The sequence below is a fragment of the Mustela erminea genome, chromosome 6 (assembly GCF_009829155.1).
Source record: "Mustela erminea isolate mMusErm1 chromosome 6, mMusErm1.Pri, whole genome shotgun sequence".
NCBI classification, from domain to species: Eukaryota; Metazoa; Chordata; class Mammalia; order Carnivora; family Mustelidae; genus Mustela; species Mustela erminea.
This window is the reverse complement of record NC_045619.1, coordinates 109,042,879-109,061,835: the sequence shown is the minus strand read 5'-3', so window position 1 is coordinate 109,061,835 and position 18,957 is coordinate 109,042,879. Positions and strand designations below refer to the sequence as shown.

Below are 18,957 nucleotides of genomic sequence, written 5' to 3'. Positions count from 1 at the left end.
GGTGCAATTCTCTCCCTATCTTGTTTTAACTCTCTTACCCCTAGATTTGAGGAGCCCTTAAATTGTTTCCCGTCTGGATAAGATCAGGAAGAAAATTCTGGTTTTGTTTTGTGGCGGCTTCTGAGGGAAACAAACAAGTTCCCTTTAAACGCATCCTCTCTTCTCCCCATCTGGCAGGTTTGATATGCCCACCGCGTTTTTCCATTGGCCATTTTGTGTGGTTCCTTGCGCCCTTCCAGGATTCCCAACCAATCAACTCCTCCCTTTCTCACTTGGGCTGTGCTTTGAGGAATGTACCATATGGACCGTGCGGGGGGATAGAGAGGAGGAAGGGAGTGGCGACAGTCTATTTCTTTACCTTTTGCATATACCATTGAGGTTCTGGCAAAGCCTGAGCCTGCAGGTAGCAACAACGCCCTGAGGACGGGAACCACGTACCAGTTTCAGAGGCGCACTTAGATCTGTCGCCCCTGAGACTGGGGTCCTATAGCAAGGGCTGAAGGGCCGCAGCCCCCGCCCTCCCATGTGCCCGCCCAGCCACCGGCGGCGGCGCCGCTGCTTCAGCTGCCGCCGCTGCTGTTGCCCGCGCGGACGCTGAGGCTGGCGCGCGGGGGCTGCGGCGCTGCGGGGCTGCGCGCCCGGAGCGGGGCTTGGCGACCCGGGCCGGCCAGGGGACGCCGGCGCCGGGGGACACACCAGCATGAGGCGGAGGTGAGGACCGGGGTTCGAGACCTAGACCGGCCCCAACCGTTCCGTGGGGGCCGCATCCCACCCGCGCCCTGAGCGCAGGGTTTCCGGGGTCCCCAAGGGTGACTCCAGAGCCGGCGAGAACCGCGACCAGACCTGTGGCTGAAGACCTTACCCGGGGTAGCCGGGAGGGCTCGGGACCCGCCGTGGACGCTTGGCGCCTCCTTCTGGCGGCCCCTTCGAGCCCTTTTCCTAGTGGGGCGGCGGAGTGGACGAGGAAGCTCCTCCTCGCGCTTCTCCGGCTCTCCCGACCCCTGTCCTTGACCTCCAGGAGTTGGATGTTCGGTCAAGTGCGGCCGCGCGTGCCCAGGAGTTTCAGGGGAGGCTGGCATTGGGGGAAGCCAGGGGATTGGGGAGGCTTCCAGCGTCTTGTGGGAGTGGGAAGGAGAGTGGCTGGGACTGAATTTTCTGAGGAAGCTTTGGGGGTGGGGGCGAAGATCTCTTATCTTAACCCAGGAGTGGTGGGGTCCCGAGGCTTGGGGATGGGGTGCGTCCTGCCTTGGCGCCCAGGCCCAGCCTCCGGGCCATTGGCCTTCCACTCGAGCTGGGGTATGGGACTCCTCTGTTGCATCGTGGCCGGGCTAGTGCTGGCTTCCAGGGGGGTAGGTCCTGTCTTGATCTGGAGTCTAACAGATGCTGAGTGTGGATTTCTGGGTCGCTCTGGGCAGGTGGCCATGAGAACCATGAAGTGCTTTTGCCTTTTGTTTTCTTAGGGTAGTGGTGGACTGGGTGAGATGATGGCAGCCACGTACGTCACTTATCTATGAGCCATTCCCCCTTGCCTAACTGCCTTACAAGGTGATAGTGTTATTGGAGGTCTGTGTGATACAACTGTAAATTTCTAGTTTAAAAACCACCTGGAGGAGCCCTTACACACATCAGAGACTTGCCTTGTGTTAGCAGAAAACCAGACGTAGTGATAGTCTTTGCAGGTTCTGGCATGGATGGTAAACTAGTCATCACAATTGTTTGTTGGGCCCCTCAGGCAAGGCCTCTACCTTATCCCATTAAGGGGCATGGATTAGCCCTATGTCTTGGCTGGTTTTTTCTCCGGAGGTTTAATTCAGGGAAAGCGTTTCCAAGAATGCATGCAGATCACAGTTACTTTCTTTTAATGTTGGTGTTTAACACAGACATTAATTAAGGTTAACCTGAAGTGCATTAATGCAGAGAATTGTGAACATCAGAACATCAGTATTTGGTCCCATTTGACACTTTGCTGTGTGGGCAATCATGTAGGATGATGGTTTGTACCCCAAGGGTGAGAATGAGTTGGGTTTTATAGTGAGAAAGATATCTTATTTTGCATTGTTGCTGCTAGCAGGGAGGCTTTGCCCTCTCATTACCTGGCCACCCAGATGCCAATTCATTATTGTGGTTGCTTTCTTCCTGTGAGCACATCTGTAAAGAGCCTGGAAGAGAGTAGTATACATTCTGGGTTTGTCAAATGTACTCTCAGGTCAGAAATTTGGCTCAGATTGTTTTAGCCCTTAGTGAATTCTTTCTTTCTTTCTTTCTTTTTTTAAGTTCTTTTTCTTTTTTTAAAAGATTTTATTTATTTATTTGACAGACAGAGATCACAAGTCGTCAGAGAGGCAGGCAGAGAGAGAGGGGGAAGCAGGCTCCCTGCTGAGCAGAGAGCCTGATGCGGGGCTCCATCCCAGGACCCAGGGATCATGACCTGAGCTGAAGGCAGAGTCTTTAACCCACTGAGCCACCCAGGTGCCCCCCCTTAGTGAATTCTTATTGTGCTCTATGTTTTAAACATTTTTGAGCTTTTTTTGATAGTATATTAAATAACTGCAGTTAATTCCAGAATTATAGGAAAAACGTGGTTTGAGTATTCCTCTTGCAAAGAATCTTTAGGAATGTGGACCTGGTTCCTATCCAATTTACAGAGAAGGAACTAGGGTTTGGTAGGACCCTACGTCGAAGGAGTGAGAGCAAGGCTGGCACTCAAACCTGGGCTGTCAGATCTCGAAGTGTGTGCTCTTAAATCCCAAGCTTTAGTGGTGACTAAAGGGCAGATGTCAGTCCCTAACTCTTGTTGCTGGTGCCTCCCTGGGGCCTGATGGCGCTGTGATCGTACTGGGCCTTTATTTTTCACACCCTGGAATTTTTCTTGAGCCGGGGGCATTCTTCTAGCCAGGTGTAGGTTGCTACTTTAGAAAAAATATTCAGAGCCAAAAAGGCATCTATATTTGGAGAGTAGGAAGTACTTAATAAGACCAGAAGGTAAGAATAGGGACAGAGAGAATCAAGGTGGTTTGTGGGCAGGAAATTTGTGATTTTCTAACCCCGGGGATATCTTTACTACCCAGGCTTTTTAAACTTAGGCTGTGCATTGAAATTGTAAACTTGGAGACAGGGCAGCACTGGGCTAAAATCTGTGTAGTAAGGCTCTCAGTTTCTCGTTTAGATGGCAAAGTTGAAATTCTGATTCCTTTCCAGGCTTTAGCTTCTACAAATAATGCAGTAAGTTATGGGAATGATGGGGATATTGTTTGGAAATTCACCTAAACTCTTTGTGGACTTCCCCTTCCTTTCATGCTTCGCTCGCCCATCTTCAGTTCCACTTTTTCAGAATTCAGCTCTGATCCTATGGAGTTGGAATGGTGGAGGGTGTCAGGCTCTGTGATGCTTGGGATATACCAGTGGATAGAACATCCCTACCCCCGTGGGCTCTGCTGTACATGACTTGCTGTTGTCATGATTTGGGCTTTAGCTGTCTTTGGATAAAAACTGGGGATGGAGGACAGGGAAACCATCACCACAAACCCTGCAATTCATTGACTTGTCATTGTGGAGTCAGAATTTCACAGAGAAAACTGCCAACTGCCACAATTTACAGAAAATGAACAGTGGTGATAATCAGATTACAGAAGGGTGGTGAAGTAGGACTGTTGGTTTGTACCTTGCTGAAAGGGAGAAGAAAGGCAGGAGTTTTTGGTTAAGTATTAAGTTTTGTGATAAGAACAACTGGGTCTCCCTGCATCCTTCTTGCGTGGCTTGCTCAGTGTCTATCACAAGAAGGGAGAAACGAGCATGTCTTGGTGTGTGAATGGAAGCCAGGAAAGGAGTCTTTCTGCATTAGATAGGTCTACAGAGGTCTCTTTAATTGTATCTCCAATGAAGGATCTGGTTTGGTTAACTCTGGAAGGAGAGAGACAGCCGAGTGGTTAACTAGTGGCTTTTATTGACTTCTTTACTATTTTAAATAATAACTAAAAGGCACAGTGAAACTTTAGTTCCAGCCTTGTCCTCTCTTCTTCCCTGCTTTTTTTCCATTGTTGATTTACATAAGTATGAAGGAAGGCTGAGTTTGGGGAAGTCTTCTCTTTGTCAGCGTTGGAACCTGAGAAGAGAGGAGGGGCAGAGTATCCATCTGAGGGAAGATCAAGAGTAGCAATACTTCTAGCTTCTGTAGCCCCTCTGGATTACACAACAAACCTTCAGCACAGACTGCTCCCAGCCTACAAAACTCTGACTTGTGAAGGTCCCAGCTGCACTCTTCCCTGTCTTCCCCCCAAGCTTCACCCACCTTCACCACCAAAGCTGCCTTTGATTGAGAATTGTTGGGTTTGTGAGTGGAAAAGGAAGAGAAGCAGGGAGAGTAACACAAGGATGATAATGATGTTGGCACTGGTAGCAGCAGCAGACACTTAGAGACAATTGACTGTGTACCAGGCTCTGCGTGGATGAACTCATTCAGTCCTCATAGCAGCTGTGGAGGGTAGGTGCTGTTCCAATCCCAGCTTTCTGCATGAGGAATTCAAGGCCCAGGGAGTAGTGACTTATTGAATGTCTCACTTAGTGGTGGAGACGGACTGTGTACTTAGGTATTTGGTTCCAGATTTGTGCTCTCATGGACCAGTTAAGGGCAGCTGACTTGGGTAGACTTGTACCTAAGAGTTTTCTCTGGCCTGAAGGTCACCTTTTCTCTCTTACAACCTCCCTTCCATTTTTATATTTAACCCGCTCTTTAGTAATCTGAAATGCTATAGGAGAGATGCATTTAGGTTAAGTGGTATATTCCTTTAAAATTCGGACAGAGACAGAGAAGGTAATTCTGAAGCATGTAGAGGGGCCTAGGTGGGCTTCCAAAAAGGATACCTAAGACAGTGTACAGAGTCTTCAGGGACCCAGAGGCTGGACCATGGGATCTAGAAAGAGTACTCATTATAGCACTGCTCCCAGAAAAGATGAGGAACCTTTCCTTTCCCACCTCTACCTTTTTGCTTGGCATGGGTTGCTGATTCCCGAGACCTAGAACGTGAGCAAATCCTCTCATTGCCCTAGCTCAACTACTTTATGGATGATTTTAGTTTCATTTTCTAACTTAATTAAATAAACTAGTCTTGGGTCCTCACCATGTTTGGAACAGAACCTTTTACCCAGTTTGGTCATAACTGGTCAGGGTCATTTATTTCCCTGTGAAAAAGGAAAAGGGAAGTATTGTGACTAGTGGCAAGGACATGTGTCATTTTGTTTCCAAACAGGTTTTTCTCAAAACCAGACTTGCAGAGGAAGGGGGAAAAAAAATCAACCTCTGCCTTTGGCATTTTAAGCATCTTTAGACAAGTGAGTCCTGTGCACAGTTAGGTAGTAATACTTACTGAGTGTTACTGTGGGCCAGATACTGTGCCAAATGCTTTAATACACACACACATCATACCTAGTCTTCAGGTACACTCCTATTTTATCATAGGAAAAATGTTCCAGAGAGGGTAAGGTCCATAAACCCAGTAACTTGCAGAGGCTTGATGACTCTGAATCACCTCGTTGTAAGGAGCGAAAGGAAGAGAAAATGGGGAAGAAAAAGACAGTATTGGGCAGGGGAAAGAAATTCATAAGATGGCAACATGAATCAGCCCCCAGTATTTACTGTATACCTCAATGTACAGTAGGTGTACTGGATGGGGCACCAAGAAGCCTATGAATTCCAACCACCCTTGGGGAGCCAGGTAACAAAGAAGTTTCAGAACCTAAGAGTATTAGGTTACACTCTGGGACTTGGTTTTAGTATGGATTTATTGAGTGAGTACTATATAATAAAGCAAGTGCCAGGTATTAAAACAATGTCTACCTCCGAGAGGTCACCAGATTTCTTAAGGCAAGCTGACTTGAATCCAGAAAACCATAGTGTGTTATTATAAGTGACTTCACTGGCCAGAGAGCCCTGCATGTGGAGTGGTGGGGAAAATTTATACTTACTGGCAAAATATTTCTTCTTGATTCAGTTTTGTTTATTTCATGCACATAAGATTGAGAATTTCTGAAATTTATCCACCCCTGTGGCTATTGTTTCTGGAATGTTTGTGTCTTAGCAAACAGAGGATCTTTTTGCAGGTCCTCTCTTGAGGATCAGCTCTACACCTTGGTTGCAGGAAAGGCTGGGGCCACCTCCCTTTCCTGCAGGTTGCCCTTAGATCCATCACTACTGCAGATCTGTTGGGTTTGGTGCGCTTGTCCTTGCACAATCACTGCTCACTTGGAGGTATAGGTCTACTCCAACACACCAGTAGCCCTTGCTAAAAGAGCATATTGCTGGGCTGTGCCCTTTCCAGGTGTTCTAACAGGTGTGAGAGCAGTCCTGGGCACGATGATGCTTTACCAATGCTTTGGGAATTAGATCAGACCATCTATTACCATCTCCTACTGTGGCTCCTTTCTAACTCTAAGACCACATTACTGTGCCAGCAGTGACCTGGGCACCCAGTGGTAGCCTTGTAGTGATTGGTATCCGCCAGCCCTCCTACTCCTCCTCTTCCTTCCATATCTTCTTGTCATGTGCTATATTTGAAAGCTGATATATTGTGGAAAAGGCCTAATGGGGCTTCTTATTGCTTGATATGCTTAGTGAGATTGTTTTTGTTCGTGTTTTTTTTTTTTTTTAAAGATTTTATTTATTTATTTGACAGACAGAGATCACAAGTAGGCAGAGGCAGGCAGAGAGAGAGGAGGAAGCAGGCTCCCTGCTGAGCAGAGAGCCCGATGCGGGACTCGATCCCAGGACCCTGAGATCATGACCTGAGCCGAAGGCAGCGGCTTAACCCACTGAGCCACCCAGGCACCCTTTTGTTCGTGTTTTAATCTTTTATAAGGCCTTTGGATCACTATGATCAGGTCCATTCAAGTAGGAAGTACATACGTCTCCTGGACATTAAGTTGACCCAGTTTGGTAATAACACTTAGCATCCTTCACATGCTGCTCATGAAAAGCTCTCTCTGTCCATGACCAGTGGCTCAGAGAAGGGTTCATCAGTTTAAAGGTATCCCTTGTGTTAGGCATACTTGATGTATGGAAATTGTATTGACCTCCAAAATTTAATAGTGTGTGTCTGTACTTCTTAGCTTTAAATTTAATTCTTCACAGTAAAGGAATTTTGCAACAGAATTCTCTCTCTAGGAATTTAAAATTTTACTTTTTCTGTGTACAACTTTTTCAGGCAGTCTGATCTTCCACCATTAGTGGAAATAACTGCATCACTTACCTGCTGGGACCCTCCCCAACCCCCAGTATGCATGCAGCTGCAGAGCCACGGGAGTTACTGGGCTCGCCTTTACAGGTTCCCAGGCCTATCACCCCGGCTTGGTGTGACAGACAGAACCAGATGCTGTTATGGCCATCAGTCAGGGCATATCCTGGCACTGCCTGGATGGCCAGCTTTGGCTTATGCACTATTCAGTTGCACACCAGGATTCATCTGGACCATCTCTGTCTGTGCTGCCTCACTCGACTCCATGCGCACTTTTCTCTCATGCTTGTCTCCAGGTTATTTCTGCAGGCTTTCATGAGGCCCAAATGCTTGGCCAAAGGTGATAGGCAAGAAAATGCAAAGTGAAGTGTAGATTGTTCCTGGCTAATGGGCCAAGGGCTTTTGGCTAAAAACCTTGCATACATTGAAGTATGGGACAAGTGGGAAAGGAACTAGTATATCAGGAGTCTACTTCATAAAAACACTTGATGACATAATCTCCTTTGATTCTTAAACAACAGTTAAGTATATGGTACCCACTTAACAGGTTGGGAAACGTGAGACTCAAGGAAGTGAGATGACTTGCCTGATCGATATCTCTCATTTGGTGAATGGTGGAGCTAAATTAGATTAAAAAGACCAAAATGTGGAGTGGTTAAGATCATGAACACTGGAGGGGCACCTAGGTGGCTCAGTCAATTAAGCATTTGCCATCAGCCCAAGTCATCCTGGGGTCCTGGGATCGAGCCCCACATTGGGCTCTCTGCACAGCGGGGAGTTTCCCTCACTCTCTCTTTCCCTCTTCCTGCCACTCTGCCTACTTGTGCCCTCTCTCTCTGTCAAATAAATAAATCTTAAAAAAAAAAAAAAGAACATTGGAACTAGACTGTTCTACAACATTTACTAGGGTGTGTGACTTTGGGTGTGTACTTTAACCTCCTTGGGGCTCAGTTTCTTAATCTGTGCAGGGGCACAACAATCCTGTTCACTTTATTTGGTCATAAGCATGTGGAATTCTGCCAGGTACCTATTGAGCATCCTATTTATTAGCTGTACGGTTAGTGACTGTTGCTTATGAAACTTGGAGCTAAATACTGAGACACTGGGTTTCTTCTCCTCCAGGGACAGAGCCTGTGTGGGTTCATGCTTAATATCAAAGTACCCCCAAATGCCCCCTGCTCTCAACCATTAGCAACTATTTAGACTTCCTGGAATAATTTGTTCATTAATTTGTCATCTGCTGGGCTCTTCTTCCTCCTGTTGCACTATGCTGGGTATTAGGGCAGGGCACAGATTTGTGGAAATGTATGAACTTACCTTGTTCTTGATGAATGCATCTGCTTCAGAAGATACGGTATAATTGTAAAAAAAAAAAAAAAACGTCTGGGGGAAGAGGAAAAAAAGCAATGACGTACCAAAGTGGCACAGGCAGGTGACTCCAATTGTAAGGACAATAACCACAGCTGACACTTGAATAACATGGTTTTGAACCGTGTAGGTCCACTTACATGCAGCTTTTCTTTTTTTTTTTTTTTCTGTAAGTGTATTCTGGTACTACAGATGTATTTTTCCTAGGATTTTCTTCATAACATTTTCTCTGGCTTATTTTATTCTAAGAATATAGTGCATAATGCATATAATAGACAAAATATGTCTTAACTGTTTATCAGTAAAGCTTCTGGTCAACAGTAGGACACTATTGGCTAAGTTTTGGGGGAGTCAAAAGTTATACACAGATTTTCAACTGTGGGGAGATTAGCACCCTCAACCTTCCATTGTTAAGAGTCAGCTGTATTGTCCACCCTGCAAGTTAGATGGTACTGTATCGTCCCTGCTTTGTAGATGAGGACTCAGAGATACAAGTGTCTTGTCCAAGGGCACACAGCAGGTGAGTGGGAAGAGCGTGGGGTTGGTACCCTAGTTGACACTGACTCACCTGGGCCCGGTCATTGGTAAGATCGTCCAGGTGCTGCTGTGAGCAAAGCTTGGGTTGAGAGTGAGCAGGATGCCTTCCCAGCAGTGAGGAGGCCAGCCTGACTGGCTTGCAGTTGAGTTCAGGGTTTGTGGACTGCTGTGCCACGTTCTGTCTGGGTGTTGGGAGATGAGTAAGACATGTTCCTTGCCCTCTTAGAATTGTACTGTAGCTGGGGAGACAGACACACAAATAGATGATTTCAGTGTAGTGTGGTAAGAGCTGTGATGAGGGTAAGTATAGGGTGCTGTGGAAGCCAAGGGAAGGGAACCAGGAAATGCTTCCAGAGTCTTGAAAAGGTACGCTTAGCTGCTGAAGGCAAGAAGAGTTTTCTAAAAGGCAGAGGGCAGCATGAACAAAGGCATGGCCTTTGTGGGCTTTTCTTGCTAAAAGCAAGTTTATTCACCTGTTCTGATGGATACCACGAGACCAGGTGAAGTTTACAGGCAACACCAGAGGTGTTGGAACGCAGAGTAATAGTGTGGAAATAGTGTTTTGTGTCCATTAATCTGGTGGAGGCGGGAAAGATGAAAGTCAAGCAAGACCACCTGTGGGAGGAGTCGGCAAACTTATCTGCAAAGGGCCAGAGAGTAAGTATTTTAGGTTTCAGTGGGCCATGTGGTCTCTGATGCAGCTACTTAGCTGCTGTCATAGTAGGAAAGCAGCCTGGTGGGAAAGCAGCCGCAGACAGTTAGTAAACAAATCCGCATGGCTATGTGCCAACAAAGCTTTACTTGTGACCCTCCAAATTGAATTTCATAAAATGCTCACATGTCTCAAAATAGTCTTTGATTTTTCTCCCCTGAGCCATTTAAAAATATAAAACCCTTTGTTTGCAGGTTGGATTTGTCCCACAAGTCCTGGTTTGCCCACCCTGAGTGATTGGTAGTAATTCAGGTGTGACAGGACAGGGAACTGAAACAGGTAGTTGGCAATAGAAATAGAGAGGAAGGGACTTGATGCCAAAGACATTTTGGAAAGAGGACATTGATTAGATGGAAGAGATAAGGGAAGAGAAGAGCCCCAGATGAGGCTGAAGCTTCAGGTTTTGTGGCTTCCCACCCTCTTTGGTAAAATTGGCCCCATTTTTCATGTGCTGAGAATATGACTTGATTCGGGAGAAAAACCCGAGAGCTTGACTTGATGATGCTAGAGAAGAGCCCAGAGATAGCAGCTGCCTTATGTGATCCCTAACTTCTGTCAGCATTGTTAATTGTTCCAGTTGTTTCCCCAAGAGCGTCACTGTGCCAGACCCCTCTGCTGCCTTGGCCTCTGGGTGCTTTAGGTGAGAGATGGCTCCAGCTATAACTGGGAGAGCATGGGCACCTGTTCGACGGGGCACAGGTGAAGTTCCTTTGTTGGAGAACTTCCTTTTATATACTTTCACACAGAGAAGTTGCAAGAGTAGCCACCTTCTATCTGTTACCTAGGTCTATTAAATGAGATTTTAGTAATTATTTACATTCTGTCCCATTCGCTGTTTTATTCTCTCCCCACTCTTCTCCCACTTTTTCCTGACCCATTTGAAAGTTGGTGACATCCTGCCCCCTTTTGCCACTAAATACTTCAGCATGAATTTATCAAAGAAAAGGTAACCACAGTGTGGTGGTCAACATCTAATGGTGGTTTCTGGAGCTAACACACCTCTAATAGCTGTTACTCATAGACTATCTGCCATATGTAAGGAATGATGCTGTCATTCCCCTGACAGTTGCAGACACAGACACCTACCTGGCTTTGGGGACCCACACTCCCCGCAGTAGCAGTTCTCTAGGACTCATGCTTGGGCTGGTCCCTGGGTTTCTCCAAAAGGAGAAGCAGCCCCAGGGCTGCAAGGTCACTTGGTGTCTTGAGCTGCTGAGCTGCCGGAGGGCAGGCACTTTACTCCTGCCATTTCCTGATGCCTTCATGAGAAAGCTCTTCTCTGAAATGGAGCACAGCCGCCACAGCACCCAACTCTCACTTACGGTTACAAACATATTCTTTTTCTTGGCTTTTTTCTCTTCCATTGCTCCCCAGCCTATGGAAAATGATTCTTTTAGAGTGGATTTTGTTTCAGGCTTGATTGGGGTGGAGTGGGGGAGGAATTAAATTGGAGTCATTTATTTTGGGAATAAAATCGGAGGGAAAACTATATTATCTTTTCTGGCTTAGAGCAAAAGGGGATTTTCTTTTTTCCAGACTGAAACCAGAAATAGGGAAATATTTGATGCATACTCTTTAGTTCCTTATCAGTAGTGATAGCTTGTTGAGTTCCATGGGAACTATGGAAAAAGGAATCTGGAAATTCTGCCCCCAATGAGAAAGGAATAAAGGGAAGGCTTTTATCTTAGTGTAACATGGGTGTCTCATTCCATTTACCCAAGTTCTGTATGACTTAACTGAATGCTTGGTCTTTGCCAGTGTGGATGTGATTGGGACCCTTCACTGTGTTCAGTCATTACTGACCTTCAGAGAGCCCATTCTTGAAATCCAGGACATCTGAAATCTGAGAGTCAGGAGTCTTCAGAGCCTTAGATCTACGAGGCCTTGTGCTGGCCTTGGGGTGGGGGGCGGGTCACAAAGGAGGATGAAGGTGTCAGGTGCCTCTGCATTCCCTCATCTCCCAATCTACACGAGAAAACCTTGACTCAGCTGTTGTGCAGTTAGCTCAAGTGAATCACTTAATGGTTCTGTGTCACGGTTTTGCCATTTGTAAAGTGGAGAGATACTGTCTCTTAGCCATTTAGAGGGACACCCTGGAGGGGCACCTGGGTGGCTCAGTTAATTAAGTGTCTGCTTTCGGCTCAGGTCATGATCCTAGGGTCCTGGGAACAGAGCCCCATGTCAGGCTCCCCGCCTCGGGAGGGTGAGGGGGTTGGAGGGAGAAGCCTGCTTCTCCCTCTCCCTTTGCTCCTCCCCCTGCTTGTGCTCTCTCTTGCTCTCAAATAATTAAATCAAAATTTTAAAGGAGCATCCTGGAGATAAAATTTGAGTATAACATTTGCAGGTTTGCTTGGAAACAAACTACGAGTACTATTTACATGCTGACATTTTCATAGGAGCACCCTTAACACAGGTGGAGGCTACTGCTTACCACTAGTATAGGAGGACTGATGGTCACAGATGTCCAAAGCTGCCCTCACGGGATCTGCTTGTCTTCTTTGTGGTTTATGGAATCCACAAAGGCAAGGCAGGCAGATTCAGTAAACAGTCATTTAAAAGTACTAAGGACATACAAAGAGGGTAGAAGTCACAGGCTCTGTTTGTGGATTTCACAGTTCATCTGGGAAGTCAAGATAAATAGTAAAAGAGCAGTTAGTGAACAGCAAGCAAATACAGAGAATCCATGTATGTAAACCATATATTCTGCTGCTCAAAAAGCAGTGCGTATTATTCCCTTTGCTCCCTGTGCTCTAGCTTCTCTGGGTGTTGTGCTGTTCCTTGGACATCCCAGGCACGCCCTGCCTCAGACCTTTCCCCAGACTGTTTGGTCTCTGTGAAGCAGGCTTCCCTACGATGTACACAGTTGACCTCCTTAGTCTCTGCCTGCCTTTGGTCACATGTTACCTTCTTTATGAAAGCTACTCATGCCACCCAGTCTGAAATTTCAGTGTGTCCCCAGTATTCTAAATTCCTTTCATCCTGCTTTTTCTTTTTTACCAGAGTACTTAAACCACCCTCTAGCATGTTTTACTTCTGTTTATGGAGAGGCACAGTAGCCTGGGCTCTGGGACCAGACCGCTTTGGTATAAGTCTTGGCTTCACCACTTATTTCTTATGTGAACTTGGGTAGATTATGGAACCCTTTTGGTCTTAGTTTCCTCATTTGTAAGAATAATACCTAACTCAGAGAATTTTTTTGAGCATCAAATGAATTAATATTTATTGAATGCTTAGCCTAACACCTGTCATGGAGTAAGCACTGTATGAGTGTTTGATGAATACAGTTTATATTGTCAAATGAAACTGCATGAGGTCACAGGGCTTCATCTGTTTTGTCCTCTAATGTATCCCTAGCATTTAGAAGGCAGTAAGAGTAAGTGCATGTTCAGCGAATGAAGAGGCTGTGGAGAAGTTGGTCTGGAAAGGGGAGTAGTGAGGTGTGGGCAGCGCTGTGGATGACAGGCCAACCTGGGATCCCATTCCAGCCAGCTCTGCACTCTGTAATCTTGGACCAGGGTCTTAATCTCTCCAAGGCTTGAGCTCTCACTTCCCTTGCAGAGTTGTTAGCAGAATTAAATGAAAGAATATGCATTTAAGGGCCAAGGACGATACTGGCCTGGCTCGTAGCAGATGGTCCATAAATGTTAGTTCTTTTACTTCCTCAGCACCCCTGGAAGAAGTGAGTCAGTGAAGGAAGCTGGTTGTTAGGGAGGAGCAGGGGAAATCCTGAGTCTAGGTGCAGAGAAGAGGAACAAAAACAAGATATTCGATAAAGATGTGACCATCACCAACATGCTGGACTGAAGTGCTTAGTTAGAAGGGGCTGTTCCTTGTCAAGCTTTGATGTTAAGATGAGAAGTGTAGGGTTTTGTTTGTTTTGTTTTGTTTTTTGTAACTTTGTTTTGCTGCAATTTCAGAAAAGTGCAAGCATAGTGTAAGGAACTCTTTTTTACGCAGAACCATCAGTTTTCATTTTGTACCATTTGCCTTTTATATTTTTCTTTCTCTCCATATGAATTAAAGACATTGTATTCCTTGTCCACTAAATAGTTAAGTCTTTATCTCCTAGGAAAAGGAATATTCTCTTAGATTTTTGATAGGAAGCTTTAGGTTCTTAAATAGGGTAGTGGCACTCTGAAAAGTACCTGGGGAAGATGGGCTAGAGGCTGATGGGCAGGCAGTTTAGGGTAAACTTCCCCTGGTGGATAATGAAGACATATTGATGAACAGAAATGGGAAAAGGGAGATAGACCTAGGAGATATATAGGGAGTCTTGGGTATGTTACAGCTGGGGACAAGGTGAAAATGATAACCAAGGGGAAAGGAGGGCTCATATGTAGCAGGGCTGCTGTCTGGGGAGAAGAGCAGCATGCATAATATGAAAAAGCAAATTCAGCTTTATTTTATGCTTGGGAAAATGAAACCTCACTCCTGGCTTTGTTCATGTTATTCAGTCTACAGAAGATAAAGGTCCACCAAATCCTGTCTGATGCAGTAGAATCTATCTCCTACAGACTTAGAGGAGCAGCTGTGACAGGCTTGTATTGTCAAAGGCATAGAGATACACAGTGTGATCTGAAGGACACTGCAGTTGCTGAGAGCTGGGGAAGTACTTTAGGCTTTGTTTGCCATGAAAATAGTAAGTAGAGATGAGCATTCAGATAGTCCGATGGAGATCTAGGAGTTATTAGTGACAAAGACAGTTGATATTGAGTGGGGACAATGATGAGAAGCCAGGGACCAAAACCAGCTTTGGTGAAGTGATCTACAGCGAACCAAGGAGAGGGACGATGACCAGAGAAAGAAACTTAAAGGGAGGGTAACAACATTGATGTAAAACGAAGTAGCATTTAGGAGGACCCAAACTGAGCTAAAAGAGATCCAGGTAGTCGGTGAGTAAGCTCCCAACAGTTCCCAATGCCAGCCCAGTACCTTCTGGGGCCTGGAGATACTTGCTGGACTGTTTTTTCCAGAGTAGGAGCCAGAACTCATGAGCTTTAAGGAACACCCTGTGAATAATGCCACCAAGGGTGCTAAACCAAATTAGACTGCTAAAGGATTTTAAATTAACTTCCCAGTGCCTAAGTGTGTTGTGGAAGAAATCTCAGGGAGAATTTATCAAAAATATCTTACTTCTGAGCTTATACTAAGTAGATCTCCTCCTTGAAGATAATGTGTTACATGGAGCGTTCTGCTATTCTCTCTGGCATTCAGAATTCTCAGATACAGTAAAATCTGGTTATAGGAAACTCTTGATTCCCTCTAGAAAAGCAGACTCTTAAGTAACTATTAGAGATAATGCTTTGTTTCCACGAATATGCATGAGTGCCTTTTGTGTACTAAACACTGGGAATATAGTAGGATCATGGCCTGCCTTTACCTTGTTAAATTTTCAGGAATTTTGCAGGTTGGTTGATAAGTACAGCCATTACTAAAAATTCTATAAACTTAAAATTGAATATATTAAAAACAAGGGTAATAAATACTCAACATTCATCTCTTCCTCATTAATTTAGCACAAACAATGCTCTGTGTTTCTTCTATCCATATGGTTGAGATACTCTATAATAGGTGAGCTATGGTGCATTTCTTCCCAGCTCAGCGCCCATGCTAAGAGATGTCAAGTTGGTAGCTTGAAATTGACCATGATGGGAGTATATATTCCATGGAAACAAACAGCACTAAAAACCAGGGCCTGATTTATTATTTTGTTCATTGCCTAAGAAAGTAATGGAGAAAATGTTAACATTTGCTGTTCAAACCTAGTGTTTTTTTTCCCTAAGATTTTATTTTTTAAAAGATTTTATTTATTTATTTATTTATTTATTTGACAGACAGAGATCACAAGTAGGCAGAGAGGCAGGCAGAGAGAGAGGAGGAAGCAGGCTCCCTGCTGAGCTGAGAGCCTGATGCGATGCGGGGCTCAATCCCAGGACCCCGGGATCATGACCTGAGCTGAAGGCAGAGGCTTTAACCCACTGAGACACCCAGGTACCCCCTAAGATTTTATTTTTAAGTCATCTCAGCACCCAGTGTGGGGCTCAGACTCACAGCCTCAAGATTGAGAGTTCCATGCTCTACCGACTGAGCCAGCCAGGCACCCCCAAACTTAGTGTTCCATGTCTAGAGCTATTTTACTGTGAATTAATATGAGAAATTGATGAAATATTCATCTAGTGTTTGAAAGCTAGGGTCCAGTTCAGCAAGGAAGTTGCTCATATCCTGTTTGATATACATACATCTTTCTTGTATTGTTCCAATTTTATTTTACTCCTTAAAGTAAAAGAAAATATCAACATTCACCTATTAGTTGAATCCATGAGTTGGTTATAAATATATGAGTTAGACAAAAATCTGTGACAGCATTCTGTAAGAATCAATTGGCTATATGGAATTTACAGTAGAGAGTATTATATATTTTATTACTATATACTTTAGTATATATTTATTACTATTCTGTATATTTTGTTGTATGCTATACATTTTTATATCAGTAAAATTTATTATTAAAATTATTGAAATTTATTATAAATGTAAATATATGTTCACGTAAATATACCTGTAAAGACATGAGCATGTTTTGGGGAATAGGCGGTTAAGCAATTACCAGCACCCCACCCTAGTCAGTTAAATAAACACTGCCTTCATGGTGTTGGCAGTTTAGTGGGAGAGACAAGTGTAGTCACAGAGATACCTAAGTCTGTGAAGGACCTGCAGGAAGGATCAGTGCAGGGTCCAGGGAAAGTGTGGGACAGAGTACTTCATCAGGGCTGGAGTAGGGAGGTGGAAAAGGCCTTCCAGGGAAAAGGATACTTAAGTTGAGCACAGACAGCTGGCAGCTGGGGAGTGGAGGAGGGCCTGGGGCAGAGTGAACAGTTTAGGCCTGCAGGAGGTTTGTGGGCTTGAAGAGTAAACAAGCCGTTGAGACTGAAGCAGAATGATAAGAAAGAAGGAGAGGGCAGTTCTGGAAAGAAAGGTGGGTGTGGACCACATTGTGTGGGTGCTTGCTGTAGATCATGTGAAAGTCGTGGTAACAATTTAAGGATTCTGCTTTTAGGCTGTTTGGCAACTGAGATGCCAACATTATTTTGGCTGACTAATGTGGTTTAAGAAATAAGAAAAAGAGGCATTAATAATATTTTTATTATTTTTAATAATATATGTATTATAAAAATAATATATAATATATTTTTAATAATTTTTTGTGACTAAATACTTAAAGTTGACAAATATGAATTATCCACTTATTATATGTAGGACTTGGTGCTAATGGTTTTCTTTTTTTTTTTAATTTTTTTTATTAACATGTAATAAATTATTTGCTTCAGGGATACAGGTCTGTGAATCATCAGGCTTACACAGTTAACAGCCCTCACCATAGACACATACCTTCCCCAATGTCCATAACCCCATCCCTTTCCCCCCATCCCCCAGCAACCCTCAGTTCATTTCCTGAGATTGAGTCTTTTATGGTTTGTCTCCCTCCCCAGTCCCATCTGTTTCATTTTTTCCCCCTCCCTACCCTCCCATCACCCCCCCAAATTCCTCAGGTGCTAATGGTTTTCAAGGAGACAAATCATTAACACTGTCCTTACCTACCAGGAGTGTGTTGCAGGTGGGGGCGAGCAGAAACACCTACAATTAACTGTAGTATAAGGTGGCTTTAAATAAATGCTGTGGAGGAAGCAAGTAATTCTGATTGTAGGATGGGGAAGGCCATATGGACAAGGCAGGATAGTTAGTTTTGCAATAATTTACTTGGGGGACCCCAGGAGAATATCCTGCTTTTGATCAAAGACTTTTACTGTCTCTATTTCCTGATTTATCCCCATTACCCACTGCCCTGGAGTTTCAGCTTACTTCATGAATGCCAGTTCTGCCTCCAACCAGGCTGCTAGAGAGGGACCACATCCCAGACTTCCCTCCCATTCCTTGGAGCATCTGACCAGGAGCTCATGTTATGTGCTTTCAGAAATATTTGTTGGCTTTGTATGTTCATCAGCAAAGCATCTTAGAATCCAGGTTTAGAAGAAACTTTAGACTGAAAATATCAGCTTCATGTGCAGGGGCTGTCCTGGGCTGGAGAAGGTGCTACGGCAGGGCTCCTGGCTTCTCTAGGCTGGGACTTGTCTCACGGAAGTCACTGAATGCAGTGGCGAATTCCTCTAATGAAATCTTTGGTGAAAGACTCAACATTTCTTTCTTTCTTTTCTTTTTTTTTTTTTTTAAGATTTTATTTATTTGACAGACAAAGATCACAAGCAGGAAAGAGAGGCAGGCAGAGAGGGAGAGGAGGAAGCAGGCTCTTCACGGAGCAGAGAGCCCGATGTGGGGCTCAATCCCAGGACCCCAGGATCATGACCAAAAAGCAGAGGCTTTAACCCACTGAGCCACCCAGGCACCCCAAGACCCAACATTTCTATTATCTTTATTTAACCAACATTTATTGATTACCTACTGTGTGCCAGGACCTTGAGCTAATAACCCTTGTTCTCAGTTGGGTTTTTTTTCTTTTTTTTTTTTTAACAGCTTTATTATATAATTCACATACCATTCATTTCATTCATTCAGATTATACAATTCAGTGGTTGCTCTTGTAATCAGAGAGTTTATAACCATCATTCCAATCAATGCTAGAACATTTTTGTCATCCCCCAAAGAGGCCGTCTACCCATAGCACTGACTGTTTACTTATCTCCAGTGCCCCTCCTTCTAGGCAGCCACTAGTCAACTTTGCTGTCTCTGTAAATTTGTTATTCTGGATATTTCATATAAATGGAATCACACAATATGTGGTCTTTTGTGAATAGCTTCTTTCATTTAGTATAGTGTTTTAAAGTTCATCCTTGTTGTAGCATGCATGAGAATTTCATTCCTTTTTATGGCCAAACATTCCGTTTTATGGATAGACTCCATTTATCCATTCAGCAGTTCTGCTATGGGCTATTTTGAGTAATGCTGCAGTGAATGTTCATGTACGAGTTTTTGTGTGGACATATGTTTTCATTTCTTTTGTTTATTTATGTACCTAGGGGTGAAATTGCTGGATCAGATGGTAACTCTGTGTTTAACATTTTGAGAAAGTGCCTACCTATTTCCAAAAGTAGTTGCACT

At 44.4% G+C, this 18,957-nt stretch overlaps 1 protein-coding gene across 8 annotated transcripts in view; it reads left to right on the top strand.

The window, feature by feature from the left end:
• Nucleotides 1-369: 369 nt before the first annotated feature.
• MICAL3 (microtubule associated monooxygenase, calponin and LIM domain containing 3) overlaps nucleotides 370-18,957 on the top strand; it is a 197,910-nt gene continuing 179,322 nt past the window's right edge. For 2 of the 8 annotated variants that reach the window (XM_032349271.1, XM_032349272.1), the window contains exon 1: nucleotides 370-711. The gene's annotated coding sequence lies outside the window, so the exon portion shown is untranslated. The remainder of the gene's footprint in view (nucleotides 712-18,957) is intronic. The other 6 variants (XM_032349274.1, XM_032349278.1, XM_032349276.1 and 3 more) reach the window with 4 other exon arrangements.